At 31.6% G+C, this 21,403-nt stretch overlaps 1 protein-coding gene and 1 long non-coding RNA gene across 3 annotated transcripts in view; both read right to left on the reverse strand.

Moving 5' to 3' along the window:
- The window catches only part of LOC145333396 (uncharacterized), a 94,723-nt gene extending 92,985 nt beyond the window's left edge, over nt 1-1,738 (reverse strand). For both annotated transcript variants that reach the window (XM_080178514.1, XM_080178512.1), the window contains exon 1: nt 1,671-1,738. The gene's annotated coding sequence lies outside the window, so the exon portion shown is untranslated. The remainder of the gene's footprint in view (nt 1-1,670) is intronic.
- Nucleotides 1,739-19,093: 17,355 nt separating this feature from the next.
- On the reverse strand, nt 19,094-20,996 carry LOC145333406 (uncharacterized). Its single transcript, XR_013884496.1, has 4 exons — nt 20,903-20,996; nt 20,397-20,472; nt 19,905-19,975; nt 19,094-19,539 (listed from the first exon to the last, which is right to left on the reverse strand). It is a non-coding gene; the product is annotated as an uncharacterized LOC145333406 (long non-coding RNA).
- Between the last annotated feature and the right edge of the window lie 407 nt (nt 20,997-21,403).

Consider the following 21,403-nt stretch of genomic DNA (forward strand, 5'->3'; position numbering starts at 1 on the left):
AAAGTATATTTTTTTCTAGTACGTCTATTAGTATTGCCTTTTTTATGCGATAAAGTTGCAATAATTTCTTTTATGGCGAAATTTAAATTTTATAAACAAGGCCTTATTACATAAGCAGTTTTATAGACATAATAATCCTATAATATAAAAGAAGTAAATTTTTGTTGTCTGAAGCCAAAGATCTCGGAAATTATTGTACTTTTCAACGAAGCTTTATAATTGCCATGGAGTGTTTTTAGTTTATCCTGACTTTTATCATGTGATGTTGTTTTGATATAATTTGCAAATTACTTTATACATAATTTTATGCTAAATATTAGGCATTACATTGAAAAATCATGATTACCAGCGTCTGAATTCCTTTTTACATGTGTAAAACATATGAAGTATTATCGCCTAAATGGCCAAAAATTATAACAATTTAAAATTCAAATTCAACCCACGTAATTCTTGTTTTTTTTCGCACATATTCGCAAATTTTCTAACACATTTCTTTTATGAGCAAAGACACTCTAAAAGTGTTAGTATATGTTGGTTTAAAGCTAGTATATAATCCTGTTGAAAAGGAAAAGAAAATATTGAATGAGATAACAAGGGCTAAAAAAAGGACCAACTTAAACCATATTTTAGCTTATTTCAAAAGTAGTACCTAGGGTTTTTTATGTCTAAAGCTAAAGATCTCTGAAACTGCTTGGCTGATTTGACTGTGCTTTTGAGAGAGGCTTTATAAATATTCTTTAAGGGTTTAAGGCTATTTTCCAACATACCTGCCCTTCCCTAGAAGCTAGGAGCGAAGCAACTATTACTAGTTTATATTAATCTTAGAAAAATATAAATCTTTATTTACTCTTTAATATGCTTGTTCTTATTTTAAAAAGAAAATAGAATAATTTTAACATGGTTTTTTACATGTTTTAAAAGATAGAAAACTAAAATTAGTAGAAATAGATATACAAAATTTACCTATTTATTTTCTCCATTATACTATTTGAATGAGAAAAAAATTTAGACCAAGGCTAAAAAGAATGTAAAATAATATTATCGAGAATAAAAGTTTATTTAAGGTAAAATGTAACAGGGCAGATTGTATTGTGGAAAAACGCAATGTAATAAAAAAGACGTTTAAAATTACTTATTACATAATTGCTTTATTTTGCTTGGTTTCCTTATTTAATGACTTTAAAGAAGAGAAACGTTTTATATTTACTTAATTAAATTTTGTTTAAGAAGTAATATTGAAATTTGAAATGATGTTGTATCAACATTTGTATATCATAAAATAAAAATTAAAAAATGTCTGTAAAGAACTTTAAGAAAAAAAAATGAGGTTTTAGCTAGTTTTTTTTCTTTGTGATAAAGAATATTAGTTTAAGTTAATAAAATATCGAATTCTTTTTTAAAGTTTTAATTGTGAAAAATGTTTTGATTAACTTTATGCACAATTTATCTTTGCAAATTGATATGCAGTATAATAAAAAAAGAAAATTGTCCAATATTTTGAGAGAATTATTTGAATGAAAACAATTTTTCTTTGTTGCCAAAAAAATTGCAAAGAAAAGCAGACAAACGTTTTGACCATTATAAAGCAGCCGTGGGCCGCTGCTCAAAAAGTATCACAAAGCAACCGCCGCTGCCTATACAATTAAGCAGCTCAAGGTAAGGATAAATTCCTTTGTATGTTTAACTATCTATGTGTGAGGTTTGATGTCTGGAATGGAACTGTGGTGAGGAAGTGTCCTGCACCACAATATATAACATTTTCTTCACCAGAAAAAAATAAGGATCTATAGACAGGGGTGGAGGGGGGGGGGGGTATAAGGGGGTATTTTTCCCTTCTTCCGTAACCCATTAAAAAAAATTCTTGCACCCTACTCTACCCCCCCCCCCTTCTCCGACAATTTTGTATCCTAATGCCCCACTAAAAATCGGCGCTCAGAAAAATGCACCGTGAAAACCGCGAAATTTTGTGTTTTCTAAAAGCTAAGCATCTATAAGTCAGTCTGTTTGTTTGTCTGCAACGAAGTCTTAATAAGGTTTTTCTCTTTTAGAAATATAAGCTGATTAAATTTTATAACCCTACGTTTTAAAAAATTTAAGTGTTTTTTATGTTTTACCACAAAGTGCCTTGTTGTGCACAAAAACCCCCTCTCCACAAAATTAAAAATAAATTGAAAATTACGGTGGGGAAGAGTTTTCGTTTGGGGCAATGCAGGTAATATGCCCCGCAGGGGCTATGAACAGGAAACAATCTTCCCATTTCCCCTTGTTTCCCATTAATTTAAAGTGGGCTCAGTGCCCGAGAAACACTTTTAGAGAAAGAACACTTTTTTGGGGCTCTTTTTTCAAAATCAAATTTGGCTAATCTTATCTTTCCGCGGAGTTTTAAGGCACACCGACGTTACATATGTGGGTTAACGCATTTCCGCGCCAATCCTCTGCCAAGTTGAACCACGTGGATCAGTGCGCGCACTCCCAGGTTGTTTGGCGGCAAAATGCCACGTAAAATGCCGGTCCCAGGCATACGTGGTAAAATGATCTTTCGCGCGAAATAATTTTCCTCCCCATGCCCTCTCTTTTTTCACCACCATTTTTGCACCAAAAATTTACCCCCCCCCCCCCCCATCCCTTTAAAAAAAAACTTTTCGGCGACCTGCATTTTGAGTTTATTATATATGTAATATATATTTAGTGAAACTTTTTGGGCATTATTTTTACTTTCCTTTCACAGGGAAAGAGAGAGTTAGACAGATAGACAAAGAGAGAGAGATAGACAGAATTAGAAAGAGATAGACAGTAAAAAATAGAGAGGATGAGAGAAGATATAGCAAGCAAGAAAGAATTTTGAATAAGAATAAACAAAGATATATATTTTGTCATTTTTTTCTTTTTATAATTATAGATATAAGATAGCTACTCTAAAAAGGATGACAACGTCTATAATTAGCACAGATATATAAAGAAAAAATAGCAAAATATCAAGTAAAGTCAAATAAATGGACTAGAAGGCCAAGAAAAAAACTAGCATTATTGACATACATGCGGTAAAAGGAGTAAAAGGGTTGATCTATCTATCGCTCATAAGAATATTCCACAAATTAAATCTGGAATCTATTCTTAGAAGCAGTTTTGTAAATCATATTGCACATGTAAAAATGAATCTCATAATATTACCGAAAGACAGACGGACATAAATATATAAAGTGGATGTGTATAAGTCATAGAAATATTCACCAAAGATCTCAGCTTTAAAACTTTAATAAAAGTCAAGATAATTAAGTTTACCTAAAATAAGGATGACAACATCCATAAAAGCGAAGCGCTGAAACGGTAGGACAAACGATGCAAAATTGTTAGTAAATTTGTTTAAAAACTGCTTGATACAGAATAATGTTTATGGACATACTTACATTTTTAGGACTTAATTATAGAGTTGCTTCGCTTATAATATTTTACTTTGTTGTCCCAGCAATCAGTATACAAAAAATAAGATCAATCGGATAATTAGATCATATAAAAATTTGTTGTTAAAAAAGTAAAATTCAACATGTTTAAAATGGACGTACGGACATTTTGGTAATGATTATAGAGTTGCTACGCTTTCTAAATCGTACCTAACTACTGCAGGGATCACAACGCAAAGTTGATAGGACAATTCTAACATGCCTAAATTAACGGAAAAAGCTATCTGTTACGGACGGACGTACGAACGAACCGACCCTAATTATAGAAAAGCTTCGCTTTTAAATAGTGTCTCCAAAAGCATTATTGACACACCGACGGAAAAAATAATGTCTAATTCAAATCAGCTTTATATCTTAAATAGAAGATAAATAATATTTTTCATTACTTGTACAGACAGACGGACAGTCTGACAGACGCTCAAAGTTAGTTATAGAGTTGACGTGAGAGAAATAGAGAGAAAAGGGAGAAAGACCAAAATGCTGCAAAATTGTGTTAAAAATGATCTATGTGACGTCATTAAATAAGGAGATGAGAGGAGAAGTGGTAAAGGAAACCCCTAAAAAAGAGATGGATAATCCCTTATTTTTATGATATTTAAGATATTAAAGACAAAAGTCATAGAGGGAACAAGGATGACAACATCCATAAAAGCAAAGCACTGAAACGGTTGGACAAACGGACATTAACACTTGTATATTGTCAGAACTGAATAATCAGAATATAAATGTATAAATATCGAAGCAAAATTGCAAATAAAATTGTTGAAAAACTGCTTGATACAGAATAATGTTTATGGACATACTTACATTTTTAGAAATTGATTATAGAGTTGCTTCGCTTATAATATTGTGCTTTGTTGTCCAAGGAATCAGTATACCAAAAATCAGATCAATCGGATTATTAGATCACATAAAAATTTGTTGTTAAAAAAGTAAAAAAAATCAACATGTTTAAAATGGACGTACGGACATTCTGGTAATGATTAAAGAGTTGCTACGCTTTCTAAATCGTACCTAACTACTACAGGAATCACCATGCAAAGTTTGAAATCAATTGAGACTTCAATAACTACTAAAACCAATTGAGTTATCCTATTTAGGAAAGCTTCACATAGGTCCATAGAAGGCTTTAGGCTCTTTTATTTCTTTTTGGATTTAAATCTTGCTTCATTACAAAAGTGATTTTAGTTTGCTTTTATTAAACAAATAAATATATTCCTAAAATAATCACTAAACCTTTACATTAATTCTATCGTCAACCAAGGTTTATGAAGACGAAGGAAGTCCCTCAAAAAGTCAGCATGTTACGTCATAAAAACAAGGGATTATCCATCTCTTTTTTGGGGGTTTTCATTACCTCTCCTCATCCCTCATTTTTATGACGTCATTAAGGGACTTTCTTAGTCTTCAAGTTTATTCTTTTATTTATAATAGCGGTTGCGCCCCAAGCATCCCCTAGCCTAAAACCATCTAATGACTTAAATCTAAAGAAAAGCTTTAGGTATCATCATTGGGGATGGACATTAATTTATGGACCATTGTCATAGATCCATGTTTTCATTTACTATGATTGCTTTTGAGTAAAAATCAAATAAGATTTAAAAACTCGAATAAAACTAAGTGATTTAAAACATTAAGAAAGGTTTAAAATCTAACTGCTATATATAAATCTGAAGGAGTGAATCTATTTTGAAAATGTAATGTTGACCCAAACCTCTAAGTCTTTCTTATGTAACTTAATTTGATTCTCAATCAATCTATTATTAAAGTCAAAAGTTTATTATTAACTCAGCTGCTATTAAAGCTAGAGGTTTGAAATTCAAAGGAAGATTCGAAAAACAAGTTAGCAACTCTTTACATAACCTTGTCATGTAATTCAAATATTACGCTTTGGTGTACATGAGAATTCTAGAAGAAAAAACAATATTTTCTTGGCTGTTATCAGATATAGTTGTCTAAAAGTTTCTAGATTAAAGCAAAAGAATATAACTCTTCCCACAGGGTTAGAACCCTGTCCCATTTTCTATTGGGTCTTTGAAATAAGTTAATAGCATCGGAAATATAAATACTTACAGCCAAGTCTCTGCAAAAGAACTGGAAGCAATTTGCTAGGAGACGAAAAGGGTCTCCACCACAATTATACATCTATCCTTTATATCCATCCTTTACATTTATTATTTCCAGTGAAGATATGAATTTGTCATTTTGTCCGTGTTTGGCTATTATGGTAAATTGTTTCTTGAATGTTTGAGCTGTGCTTTTTTTTGGATGTTGCCATCCTTTTCCATTTTTTTAATATGTAGGGGGGGGGGGGGTAGCTCAAACTATACTAACCATTTATAGAAACATTTATTGTTAAACATGAAAAGTATGGTTATTTAGGGAGGGAGGGAACATTGGGTTTTTTATTACACTTGTACCCAAAGTTTAATAATAACGTTTTATTATTCGTTGGCTTATCAATTTGGGGACTTTCATAGAATTTTCATTAGTTGATTCATCTGGTTGAGTTTCCAAACATTTCAACCACTAAATGAATCCTACAGAAGGGTTAATTTTGTGTATCATTTATTGGGGATGTACATCAATTTGTCGGTCATTGTCTTATCCCTTTAGATCCCTGCGACAAACTAATACGATATAACATTGATGAATTCTACTTGGTGTAGACATCATCATTAGAAATCATGTATTTTTCTTTTTTTTTCTCCTTGAGGGATGAGACAATGAACAAGAAATTACAATGGTACTAAACTTTTTGTAAACACATTTTCTCAATCGTTGTCCTTAAACATTTAATTACTTATTAAGTTTTAATCCCTAGAATTTGTTAATTATATTTCGGGACACACATTAATTACAACGGAACAAGGATGACAACATCCATAAAAGCGAAGCACTGAAACGGTAGGACAAACGGACATTAATACTTGTATAGTGTTAGAACTTAATTATCATAATATAAATTTATAAGAGTCAAAGCAAAATTGTAAGTAAATTTGTTGAAAAACTGCTTGATACAGGAAAATTTTTATGGACATACTTACAATTTTAGGACTTGATTATAGAGTTGCTTCGCTTAATACATTATACTTTGTTGTCCCAGGAATCAATATACCAAAAATCAGATCAATCCGATGATTAGATCACATAAAAATTTGTTGTTAAAAAAGTAAAAAAATCAACATGTTTAAAATGGACGTACGGACATTTTGGTAATGATTATAGAGTTGCTACGCTTTCTAAATCGTACCTAATTACTAAAGGAATCACCATGCAAAATTTGAAATCGATAGGACAATTCTAACATGCCTAAATTAACGGAAAAAGCTATCCGTTACGGACGTACGGACGGACGGACGGACGTACGGACGGACGGACCGACCCTAATTATAGAAAAGCTTCGCTTTTAAAAATTGTCGTCAATCTGGGTTGCTGATATATAATGTAACTCATTCATTTGTCACTTTGTTCATCCAGTAGACGGGGAGGGAATTTAGTATAGAGGGTGGATAGGTGGGATAGTTATTTTAGCCATCTGCGAGTTTCACTTAATTAGTAAAAATTAAAATCTGGTGTAATATCCAAGTAATGATATATCCATACGTCCATGAGACTTATCTTAATTTACCTGTGTATTAGGAAAACTTTTAAAAGGGATAAATTTTGATGTGAATAATATCATTTGATTAAACTGTGTATAAAGGCCAAAACACTTATATAGAACAGCTTTATCAAAATCGTCATTGCACTATAAGAAAATAAAAATAAAATCATCTAACTTCTTTCATTGAAAGGTTTCGTGATTATTTTTGTTAAAGTTTTTATTAATCTAGAAATGGTTAGCTATCAAATCAGAGTATTTTTTCTCAAAGTAGACTACAGTCTTCATATATTAGAGTATTTAGGTTTAACATGTTTAAACATTATTTGCAAAATTTAAAAAAAAACATTTACCTAAACTCAAAAAAAAAATATGTGTGGCATGTGAAAAGCATTAAAAGACGACAAACCAATAATATATAAATAAGATACATTGATGAATAACTATATATTTTTTTCTAATGGTCATTTTTCTTGGTAGGGTTGTGGTAACCTCCCCCAAAATAGCTATAAACCTTCCAAGGACTTATGTGAAGCTACACTGTAAAGGAGAACGACACAGTATAGCAGTAAGATAAATCTCGTTGTTACTGACAAACACAAACAGAACTATGATAAATACACAAACGCAGATCCTGTTACTTTTAAACATACAAGCAGTTGCACTCTTGCATCTAGGGGATCAGAATTAGAACGGTTAGGGAATTCATAAAAAACCTTAAACTTGATTCTAAAAGTGGAATAGACTTAAACCATAATGGGACCGATTTACATCTCCCTCAAAATGAAGAACTCAATCATTTCTGGAGACCTTAAGCTACAAACAAATTAATTATATAATAATAATGTTTTGTAAGTTTTTTTCTTCTTATTTACTAAGTATATTTGCGATAACTTTTATTTAATGAAATCTTCCAATTTTTAACATGTACAAAACGGCCTGCTTAATTGCTTCAAGATCCATGTCAGATCTATATAGGAAATAAATGTCTATAAACGAGCTCAAGTTTTCCAAGAAATATTTGTTTAAAACTCATAGTGCTCCAATAATCCATAATAAACTCTCATTGCCCAGAACGATAAGACCCATTATTTTACTTTATTAAAAATACATTCCTTTTTTTAATTTCATGTTGCTATTTACCTTTTATCAATGTATTTAATTTCTAATCATAAAAAAGAAAATTTAAATTTATAATATGATAAATTTAAGAAAACTCTGTTTTAAAAGAATTTGATTGTGGCGACACTTTGTGTGTTCAAATATTAAACTAAAATTGTAATCATCATCATTAACCCTTTGGTGATGGTAATGTAAAGAAAAAAATATAATTTAAAAAATCTTTTTAAAATCATTTAGATTATTAAATATTTACTTTCTTTTAGATAGTAATGCCGGGTGAGGAAAATATATTTATTGAGAAATAGATATGCATATAGAAATCTAGCCAATAGGGAGATAATTATATCGAGCCAACTCTAGTAATTACTATGATTAAACAAACATGACAATTATAAGTCTTTTTTAGTAGTAGTAAGGCTACTCCGCAGGTCACTACATTTTAATTCCTGTTTTTTTTTCGTTTAAATAATTTCAATTCATCGAAATTTTATTATTTTGATGCTTAATGTAGGATAGGTTAAGCAGTGGATTAAGAGCCTGTTCGAAAAAGCACCGGGAAGAAGCGAGGAAAAGTGTATGTGTGAAGTCATAAAAATACGTTTTTTATCCATCTCTTTTTAGGAGTTTCCTTTCCACTTCTCTACTTATCCCTAAATTTTAGACACATTTTTATGACGTCACACATGACACTTTCCAGCGCTTCCACGTGGAAGGATTATATCGACGTGAAATGTATATTTTTACAGGTTGAGAATAGTTATTTCTCGCATCGTATTTTAAACAGATTTCCGCGGATATAGAATGTACAATTATAAGATTAAAACCTGTTTTATTTATATAGCGGGCATAAAAACTGGTTTTAATCTTACGATTGTACATTTTTATATTCGTAAAAAAAGCTGGATATTATACGATGCTAGACATAGTTTTTTCGTATGGATGAGAACCGGTTCTCATCCACCGGATTCGAATGAATACGAGAAAATTTTTAAAAAACTTTATCAGTTGCTTTAGCGTTATTATATACACCATTCTAATAATCTTTTTTCTAATTAAATAATCTTCAGTTATATTGAATTATTTATGAAAATAATTGTACTTGTTTACAAAAATCAGACAAAAAAGCTAAAACAATAAAATTTGAGTAATTTTTGTAGTTCCTACTTATTGTGTAATGTCATTTTCAAATGATAGAATATATATTGTCAATGCAATAGTAATTGTTAGGGATCGAAAACAATGTATAGCTAGGGTCTGTCTGTCCGTCTGTCCTTCTAGGTCAGTAAATTTATTATTTTTACATAAAACTATTTATCAAACGTTTTATAGAAAAGTGTTTATATTTATTTTTGCTTAAAAAAAATATAATGTAAATTACATTTAGTTCACTTATTTTTGAAAGTGAAGCTTTTTTATAATTAGGATAGGTCCGTCCGTTTTGGGGTTTTTTTCAGATATGTTAGGATTGTCTATTTCAAAATTCGCATGATGATTCCTTTAACAATAAGGTACGGTTTAGGAAGTATAGTAACTAAGAACGTACGTATATTTAAAACATGCTGATTTTTTAGCTTTTTTACAACAATTTTGGTAATATCCTCTTAGAATTTTTTTTTTCAATTTTGAAAATTTGAGTACAGCCCCCCCCCCCCCTTATTAAAAATTATGTACACTTTTGTTTAGACTTTAATTGTCTGTTTATCAAGTTATAAACTCTATAAGAGTTATTGTTCGTTTTTAGGAGGTTAATACGTTTGTTACCTAGATTATAGTTCATACAACTTGTTTTACCTATATATTTTGCCTCAAACTTTTCTGCCAATAAAAAAAAAGCATAATCATTCAAATGTCTACTGCCTATCCTTCCTGTACAGATTATAATCTTTTAGGCCATACAATTGTACATTACATACATCATTTTAATTGCCGGACTAAATAGGGATCTACAGGGACAAGACAACGATAAATTGTTATGATCCTCAAAATAAACCACACTGTAGATTACAATTGGACACACAACTGAATGAACCAACCAATAAAAAATTTAATAAAAAGTCCACAAAAATGTTGCGCCAACGGATAAGAAGCGTAATTATAAAACTTTGGGGACTAGTGTAATTAACAGCCCAATGTCCCCTTCCCCTCTGGGACTAATCCAACACCCAGTTAAACTTTGGCGAAGAAGCCCAAAGAAGTAGCGAAATTTTTTCTAGTAAAATTTAAGAATCTAGCTTCTGGTGGCTGATACAATATAAAAGTAGAAATGGCTGACATAGCAGCGATATTTCAATACGAATGACATTATTAATGTCGACTATTTGGTATTCATAAAAGTGCGCAAGACTGACATTATTTTAATATATTGTTATTTTAATAATATATAAAGTAATACATTATAGAAACTGGCAGTACGTTATTCTAATAACATATTGCAAAGAGTTTTTTGTCGATATAACATTAGCACACAAGATTAACAGGGTAATAAGGCCTGAGTGATCATTTTAAATGAGTTCAAACTCTTGTGTTCTTATCTGTTTAAAAATGTTTTATTCATTTTTCTTAATTGTATCCATTTAATACATTTGAAGATTGTTTATCAGGGGGAATTAAAGTAAAAGAATAGAGAAGACATGACCTTTATGAAACTCTGCCACAGAGCGGGGACCATGTCCCGATTTTGCACTGGGACTTTGAAATCAGCTAATAGCATCGGAAATATTAAAACAGCCAAGCCCAACAAAAGAACAGAGGGCAATTTGCTAGCAGACGAAAAGAGTATCCATCACGTTGGGCAAATAGATGTCTGGATTATACTTCTATAACTATACATTTATTATCAGGTATAAAAATCAGAATCTAAATTTGTTAAATAATCATTATTGGGACGAAATATATTTTTCCCTACCAAATCTAGAATCAATAAGCCTACATTAAATGCTAAAAGATAATGTGTGTACAGAAGGATCTCTCCAACCGCTTAACTAATTTATTTCACTTTTACAGTGTGTAGTTTCTCATAGGTCCTTGGAAGGTTTATAACTAATTTGGGAGATGATAATACAATTCTACCAACAAAAATCGCCCATAAAAACTGGCCTAAACCAAATTTTTCAAAAATTTCTTTCAAAACTAAAGTTGAACCATCTCAAGTGCCCACACAATGAAATTCTACAGATTACATAATATTATGATGAAATATATAAACAGACAAAAAACGGACTTCCTATAAGAGGAAGCGGTAATTTTTGACATGCGGAAAAGTTTAAGGCATTTTTTTTGTCTTTCTTTGGCATGTTCATGTCACTGTTTTATCATTGCAAGGCATACTTCCTCTTTTTTTGTAAATTGTATTCTAAAATGCAGGGCTTGGCAGCCGAGTGTTAGTCTCAATAAAAATTGTCATATTACAACCTTAAAATTTAGCTTGGTGTCTAAACCTTTCTCTAAACAGAAAATCTATATCTTCGGAATTTACTTTTTTTGCACACAATCAGGATTAAAAGTGAGGCTCATGTGCCGCTAAGGTGCGGCTGCCGAGCCCTGCTTAAATGCAAACCAAAATTGTTTTCTTATATCAAGATAGATATTCAGATAATTAAATGGACCCGACTTTTTATCAAAACTTTTTCATACCAATGGATATAGAATACGTGGATAAATTGACAGGGGAAAATTTTTCATCATTTTAGGTTGCTACAATGGTCCTCATTTATTGGTCATTTCGTTTATCCAGTAGAAGAAAATGTTAAGGGCAAATTTTAACCAGCTACTAGTACACTTTGTCAGGGTACATGAAAATCTGTTGCAACATCCAAGTAATAATATATCGATTTCCATACATTAACCTCTGCAAGATCAAGTTTGTGTATAAGTAGCGCAGCTATAATTATACTATGCAACTGAAGAAAAGTGAGCTTTTCTTTTATAAAAGAATAACATGATCTCTTTGAGTCTTTACCGAAAGATTTCGCTGACCGCTGAACCGATACGCTTCTCTTTTAAAGTTTAGATTCTCCTGGGAAGGTTTATAGCTATTTTCGGGTTGGGTACCACTCGATTAAAATGGGATTGAATTTCACCTCCAACTACCTCAAGTGCCCCTAGAGGCCTATAGGTGAAAATAAAACAACTTAAAGTTCCTAATTATTACATTTTTGAAATGATAGTGCAATACGAAACTAAATTTCAATACATTTTTCATATTAATTAAGAAAACAAACAAAATTACTCAAACTCACACATACTATATACTATTATATAAAAAACGTACTAATTAGCCATAAGTGCAAGGCCCCCAACTCGTCATAAGTTGGTTGAGCTCTCTGGTCGAAATTTCATTTCTCACCTGTCATGGGGTAACGGCGCAATAGGTAGGGTGTTGGCCTGGTAATCAAATGGTTCCCGGTTTAAGCCCCGCCACGTGCAAAATTAACTCTGATGAATTGAGCCATACTGATGAGTCCTAAAAGGGCGAAACGCTGTGTCTATCTATAATACAAAGAAGAACGATGTCTGTCCGTCTGTCCGTCTGACCGTCTGTCTGTCCGTCCCTTAAGATCTCGGTAACCACTGAACCGATCAGATTCTACTCTTCAGGGTATCTACATATTGGTCCTGTGGTGGTTTTAAGCTATTTTCTTGGGGGGTGGGACACCCCTAACCCCCCAAACCCCCCCCCCCCAAACCCCCCCCCATTTTTTTTTATTGCTGAAGATTTCCTTTGTCCGTTATTTTTTTTGTAGAAGATTTCGTTGGTCCTTTTTTTTGAAGGAGATTTCCATGGTCCTTTACGATTTTTGCCTTAATTTCTTTTATCACCTCTTGGGGCAAAGTCCCTAGAGGCTAGGGGCAAAGCCGCTAGTGGATATTATATAAAGTAGTAAGTTTTTTTGTCTGAAGCTTGAGATCTCACCAATTGGGTTCTCTATTTCAGGAAAGCTTCACATAGGTCCTGTGATGGTTTAGGCTGTTTTGTTTTAAGATCTAAAACTTGGGGTGGTTTTAAGCTATTTGTATACCTCCTAAGTGCTGGGGGCACAGCCACTAGAACTGAATAAAGGACATCTGCTGTTTTTATATCAACATAAGAATTTTTTCAAGCCACAATGCCTTTGTCATAATAGTTTTATATAATTTGCTAGCGGGTGCGGTCTAGCATCTAGGGGAATGAGGCTAGTAAAATAGCCTAAAACCATCAGACGACTAAAATCAAGCATGAATCAATCCAGGGGCCTATGTTCAGCTTCACTGAAAATAAAAAGTTAATTAGTTGAGTGGTTGGTAAGATCCTAAGAGACAAACATAAAAACTTACTATTTTATATGAAAGGAAATATTATTTATTATGCTAAAGAATATGTATAAAATAAGTCAGTCAGCCAGTTTCTTGATACATATACTATTACCTTCTTTTTCCATATTTTAAGTCAGCATTATAGCAACAATGATAGTTATTATAGACAGCTTTCCGCGGATATCAAAATGAAAAATCATAAGATTAAAACCAGTTTTACAAGCCCCGAGGGGCCGTAGGCCCGGCTTAACAAAAATTAATTTTCTGATTTTTATTTTAGTATTTGGGGAAAATTGTCTGTAATACGATACTATACATTATTTTTCAGTATGACTTAGAACCTGTTCTAATCCAGCGGATATTCATCGGGTTTGAAGCCATAAAAGAAAATAATTACTGGCTGACTTATTATCTTAATTGAATTAAAAGGCGAAATGGCTTAAGGCAAAATAATTTTTATAACGCCAATTAACAATAAAGTTGAAATAGATTGTATGTCAAGACAATGCTTCGACAGGGTTTATAAGCATTACAGACCAACATATAAGACCTACATATTAACTTTGCAAAATGCGGAACCGACCATTTTTATGTTTCTTTACATATAGTCAAGCATGTGTGTGTGTGTGTGTGTGCTAAAAATATCTAATTGCATTCCCTGAAATAATTGGGGCGCATCTTATTTGGTTAGACTAAACACTTAAAATAGGTTGCGTTGAAGGTAGACGATTTTATTCAATTCCATATGGCTTCATAGTCAAGGACGTCCAAGGGGGGATGGGGTAAAGGGGTGATTATCCCCTACCAAACAATTTTGGAGGGGAATATACCCCCCCCCCAAGAAAAAAAATAATCCTTAAAAAAATGTTTGTGTGCTTCGTGCGCATATTTACTTTCACTATCAACAATTTTTACCACTATCCAAAATCAAAAAACTATATAGTTCCACCAGATTAAAACAGTTCTGAACCATGATAAAAATACATAGTTTGTAATGGCCTTTTATTTAAACAAAACACTGGGTGTGCCTAAACAATGTCTAATCAAAGAAGTAAAATTTTCCCAATTAATAAGTAAAAAAAAATTTTGGTTCAAATAATAGCATAAATAGGTTGTGTTTGTTAGATAACCCTTTTAATCAATTCCAGAAAAGCAACAAAGTCTTTAAATAAAGAAGTCCTGAAAAGCACTATGAAATAAATTCTATTTACATGTCCTTATATAAAAAAAACTCAAAATCAAATTTATCAAATAACTGCAGCCTCTTTACTATATTATATTACTAGCGGCTACGCCCCTAGAGGCCTCTAGTGGCATTTAAATGTTTATTTTTATTTAAAATATCTAATTAGAGAAATAATTGGTTTATGTTTCGTTCAAGTCTCTTTTTCGGGAGAAAAAAATTTTTCCTAGGGGCGATTTCTCTTGGGAGGGTGGAAGTACCCTCCCCCAAAATAGTTATAAAACTTCCCGGGACCTATAAGAAGCTACCCTGTTAAGGAGAACCCGATCGGTTCAGCGGTTAGCGAGATCCTTCGGTACAAACACACAAACACACATACATACAGACAAACACAGAAACATCCTGTTACTTTAGTATAAGGATATTCCATTAATCTTCCACACTAATCATGCAGATTTAGATGCCGTTGAAGTAAATACAAATAAACCTGTGTTCTACAACGCAACCGGTCTTGCAAAATTTTCTTTGATATAAATAGCATTTTGTAAAAGTTTGGTTTTGCACGCCCTTGTCTTGCTCTAGGCCCTATAAACCACTTGGCCCCAGCCCACACACTTTAAAAATTAACCAGGTATCAAACATGTAATTAGAACTAAAAATCATCTTTGTAAAATATGTTAATTAGGTTCTTAATATATCTCCAAACTTTCGTCTAAATTTTTTAGTGAACATTTATAAGGCCATCAACTATCAATTATCATATCTGATATCATTTATTCTCATTTATTGTAAGGATTAGATAGGAAGAAACATACATACGTTTTTTCCATTATACTAGAAATAAAAATTTGAATGGAAACTCATTAACTAAAAGGATGTATTACCAAAAACCATAATTTTACTGAATTTCCTATAAGAGTGGTAACCAAGGGGCCAAAACATTTCCCCTATTCTTACATTTAGGTGTCACACCCTTGAAGTGTGTTGTACTTTCAATAATTTATCAATCTTTCACAAAATTATCAATAAATTTAAAATTGATGATTTAAAAAAATATGTATTGCTGTATCCTTCATGGTTATAATTTAATACAATAACATAAATCTTAGCATAAAAGAAAGTATATATTTACTATAGAACAAAAAAGAAATAGACATAGAAGATAATAGAGGAATGTTTGTAAGAAAAATCCCTATAATAAAGTAACAGGATCTGTATCTGTGTGTAACAAAAGATCTTGATAACAGCTGAACCGATATGGTTCACATTTACGGGGTAGCTTCTCATAGGTTCTGGAAAGGTTTATAAAACTAGATTGCCCCTAGAAAAAGGACCCCCCGAAAAAAATAAACTAAAATTAGAACGGGGGGGGGGGGGAATAAAAGAAACAGAAATAATTTTAACCAAAAATATTTAAATCATTTAAAATCTAAATAAAAAAATGAAGCCCTCTTTCATTTATACCTTTATAATCTTTATAATAGTGCATTCCTAATTAAGTATTTAAAATCTTTGCAAAGTTAGAAACATTGCTGAAAATTCGCAAAATTGCCAAGATTTTTAAATACGCATAGCATGCCCCTTTCGATTAAAATTAAACATGGTCCCTTAACAAAGTTTAAAGATAATTTTTCACAAAATTAAAAGGTATACAGGACAGTCAAAGATGCAAATTGCATTCAAAGCTTTCCTTAGTTTCTTAAGTTTCACTTTTTATCTATACAAATGGGTGATAGGTTTGAATCTCGGTCCAAACTGCATAACAACTTAGGGCATATTTACTTATGGCTGCTGTGTCAGTTGCATGATGATAGTTATAAAGACATAGGAAAAATTCTGGCCCATAAAAGGTGAAGTGTAACTATAATGCAGAGTTACAACTTCAAGATAAAGGTCTGTCTATATCATAGAGTTGGTGCCAATAAACATATCAGGAAGTTGGGTTTTTAATTATTTTTAGCCATCCTACCATGTAATCAAACAGGCTGATAAGTAATTAATATCCATTAATCCAGGGGCGTCCAAGCTTTTTTTATTTGGGGGGGGGGGGTAAAATTAAAAAAAATTGGGGGGGGTAATCTTTATTTCATTTTTTTTATTTGGGTGGGGTAAAAATTGAAAATCCAAAATTTTGGGGGTGACTACGGCAACCCCAAATTCATTTGGGGGGGGGGGTAATCACCCCATTACCCCCCTCCCCTTGGACGTCTATGCATTGATCCATCCTTTTTTTCAAAATAATTGTCCCCTCTTTTACCCTAACCCATAAGCCAAGTATAGGAAGACTATTTATATGTAAAATTAAGGCTTTAGGCTTAGCAGCATAGGCCTTTTTTTGTAGCATAGCTACTTTAAAGATAGTAGACTGTATGTATTACATCTGTTTACATCAGGTCCAATTTTACAGGCAGCTGCCCTTAATAAGATATGTACGTTAATCAGATCCTAAAACGATTACTTTTCTAGTGCAATTTTGCAAATAGCCTCAAGCCTTACCAGAATCAATACAAAGCTTCTCTGAAAACTGAAAAGCAGTTTCTAAAGATCTTATTGAAGTAGATATCCAAAAAAACAGCTTACTTTACATCGGTTTGATTTATTTCTTGATGATGTTATTATCCTTGTTTTATGATTACAATAGAAAATATATTTATATGAGGGTGGACATTTAAAAGAATTATATAGTTAAAGTTGAAAATTTAAGACCCCAAACATATCTTTCTGACATTTGAAGTTCCTAAAATAGGAATGTCAGCTTAATTTGGAAGATTTTTAATCAAATCTTAAAACATATTCGATTCTCCAAAATATAAGTAAGCAGGAGTAAAGTATAGTATAACCAACAAGTAAAATAAATCTAAAATAATATTTGGGGGTTAGATGTAAAGGTTGTCAATTTTACTTAGTGTTGCCCCCCTAAGACAGCTAAAATTATATATATTGTTGGTATATGTTGTCCTATCTAAATATTTTCTTATTATCAGGGTTGATTCATATTTGTCCTTTTTAAGAAGGCTCCATATTTTGTCATTTTGCTAGTCTAGGGTTTATCTGGTTAGGTAATTAATATATTATTACTTGAATATTGCAACAGATTTTCATGTACTCTAATAAGTAATACTTACGCTAGTTACTAACTACACCCCTAATAACCACTCCCCTTCAACTAGATGAACGAACTGACCAACAAATCAGATCCATATTAGCAAATTGAATTAACGAAATTTTCCTCTGTCAATATATCCATTTGTTAGGTATATGTGTTACGTTTGGTAAATATAAGGGCTTCTATCCAGTGAAAATATTCAACCCGTAAGTTTTATATAATTTATATCATGCATTTTAAGTACATATAAATTTTCTGTTTTTAGAGGTAAAGGTCAACTAAAGTTAAAATTATGCGAATATAGTAGATATTTTTTAAAAGCGAGGCTTTTCCATAATTAGGGTCGGTCCGTCCGTCCGAGATAGTTAGCTTTTAGTCGTTAATTTAGGCATGTTAGAATTGTCCTATCGATTTCAAACTTTGCATGGTGATTCCTGTAGTAGTTAGGTACGATTTAGAAAGCGTAGCAACTCTATAATCGTTACCAGAATGTCCGTACGTCCACTTTAGACATGTTGATTTTTTTACTTTTTTGAACAATTTTTTATGTGATAAAATTATCCGAATGATCTGATTTTTTTTATTACTGATTCCTATTACAATAAGGTACAATATTATGAGTGAAGCATCTCTATAATCAAGTATTAAAATGTCAGTATGTCATTAAACAAAATTCTGTATTTAAGAAGTTTTGCAACAAATTTACGCATAATTTTGTCAAACCTTATATTTTCATATTTTGTATGTTCAGTTCTGACACTCAGCAAAAGTTAATGTTAGTCTGTCATATCGTTTCAGAGCTTCGCTTTTATGGATGTTGTCATCCTTGTTTAGTAAAAGACAGCAGTTTTAGAATAAGGGTGAGAAAATTGAAAAATCTCTAACATGAACAAACAAACATGAACACTTGTAGATTTTCAAAGCTTAAAAAGCAAAATATTAATGCAAAATGAACAATACATTACATAATGATATTTTAAGGACTTGATTATGGAGTACTTCGCTTAAAATGTTGTATCTTAATGATCTAGGAATCAAAAATCGAATGGATATTATAATAAAAAAAATTTTTGTTTAGAAGCTATAAAAACAGTACTCTGTTTTTAATGGACGATTATAGAGTTGCTATGCTTTTTAAATCGTGCAGGAATCACCATGCGAAGTATGAAATCGATAAGAAGATGCCTAAATTAACGGAAATGGCAAATTGTTACGAACGGAGGCGCGTACAAACCCCGTTTATAGAAAAATATCTTGCAAATGGCGAAAAAAAAAACTATCTATATATAACTGTTATTGATTAAATATATCTAACAACACTAAAACTAAGCAATATATAAATTTATTTGTAAAATAAAATAATTATCAGTCAAATTTTTACAATTATTATAATACACAAAATTGTATTTACAACAATCTATTTTTTTTAATTTAAGAGAAAATAATGAGATTTATGTAAAAGCTTTAAAATCATATTTGTAGTATTGGCATTTTTTATACTAGTTAATATTTTATAAACTAGATATTTTAGTATAGGAGCTAAAAAAACTGGTTTTAGCTTATAACTTTTCATTTTAATATTCGCGGAAAGCTTTCTATAATAAAATGCGATAAATAACTAACTAGAATTCTTTGGACAGTGAAATAAAAGCTTATTTTTTCTATTCTGTTTCATATTTTTTTATCCACGTGTTTTCTTAATACTAACGCCTCCAACACCTCCTCCAAGGGGACCTTTGATTCCACCAGCCTTTATCTTCACGTTCCCGACCTAAAATGTTAAGGATTTTACTAGTAGTAGATTTTTTAAAAAAAGATTAAATTTGAAGCTAAATACACATTACACAGTCTTCAGTAATTTTTTAAAATTTAAATCACGCAACCTTTACTTAGAAACTAGGTTTTAGATAAGCTTTTTTTCGAGAATTGTCCTCTAAAATTAGTGGAAATGTTTGTCTTGAGACGTTTTAAGTTATCCACAGTAAAATTTATACCTTTTATAACTAGAATCATGATTAATGAAATAATTTACAAATAAATAATAAATATCAAAAAGAAACAAAATTTTTTGACGTTGTGACATATTTAGGTAAGCAACCAAATCATGAAAAGTTTGCAAATTAAAATTTCACTTACCTTAATACTTGCACCGCCTATTGATCCTCCAAGGGGGCCTTTGATTCCTCCAGCCTTTATCTTAACGCCACCTTAATGAGTAAAATAATAGTTATTTCTCGTATCGTATTATAAACGGCTTTCCGCGGATATAGAATGTACAATTATAAGATTTAAACTAGTTTTTTTAGCCCCGTGGTGTAATGTTATGAGTGTACATTTCTATATTCGTAGAAAACTGGATATAATACGATGCTAGACATAGTTTTTTCGTATGGATGAGAACCGGTTCCTATCCACCGGATTCGAATGAATACGAGAAATATCATTATTAGAAGGCAGGAAAAAAATAAAAGTATTGGTAGGGAAGAAGTCTACAGAATAGTAGTATATTATTGTTGATCAATTTATGAGCCATTAAATATCTGAAGAAAAAAAACTTATACGATCATTGTAATATTCCTATCAGCGGTCAATTGTCCTGATGCAAACCGAAAAAATAAATTTGTTTACCCCTTCTAGCTGGAGAAGCTTGTAGGGTGATTATAAACAGGATGGCAGTAAAGAGGAGAGCTAGACTGAATTTCATCTAATAATACAAACATAACTGAATTAAACATTAATTACAGCGAGTTAATAATCAGGGATCTAAAGGGATAAGACAATGGCCGATAAATTGACATTTATCCCCAACTGACGACGCACAAAATTAGGGTTGAAAGTTCTTGAAATGTTTGAACAAACAACTTATTGAACAAACCAATTAAAATTTAGTAAAAGTCCCCAAAGTTGTTGAGCTAACGAGAAAAGAAAGCGTTGTTGTAAAACTTTGGGTAATAGCGTAATAAACAGACCTTTGTCCCATTTCTATCTGGTTGTAAATCGCTCTTTGACTAAATTAGAAGTAAAATAAAAGCCTCTAAAAACTCAATCATAAAAAAACCTAAGTCAAGCAGCTTCAAATAGTTCATGAAGTTTTAATTGTTAATAATAAGTATATAATGATAACTTTAACTTACCTTGACGATTTGTAAATTTAGATGCACACTAACGAAATCAATGTAAAAGTGTTCCTTTTATACAATAGAGCTCTTTTTGGTTCATCGTTTGAAATGTAATTTACTCTTAATACCCCCCTGCTTTCCTAATATTTGCTCTCCTTCCCTTTTAAGCGGTCAAAAGATTATATTATGTCCAGACTGACCACTTGATACATCATAAGCAAGCATGCATCAGCTTAGTGACAGTGTTCAATAATTACTCAGGGAGTAAGGGAGGGGACAATGGATCGAATATTCAATTTTTAAGGAGTCTCAGACTTTGGGGACTGGCTTAAAGGGAATGTGCACGAATACAGCAGATTCTTACTGATTTTGGGGACTTGCGCATAAATGCCCCGCTAACTAGCTGAGCTAGTTTTGAATATGCAGACAGAAAAGTTTGTTATATATCGCTGGTTTTAACAAATATTTTTTCCTAAGAAAATGTCTTTTCATGTATAGAAACTCTACTGTGATATT

Source organism: Acartia tonsa, chromosome 12 (assembly GCF_053477335.1).
Source record: "Acartia tonsa isolate MP-2025a chromosome 12, ASM5347733v1, whole genome shotgun sequence".
Taxonomy (NCBI): domain Eukaryota; kingdom Metazoa; phylum Arthropoda; class Copepoda; order Calanoida; family Acartiidae; genus Acartia; species Acartia tonsa.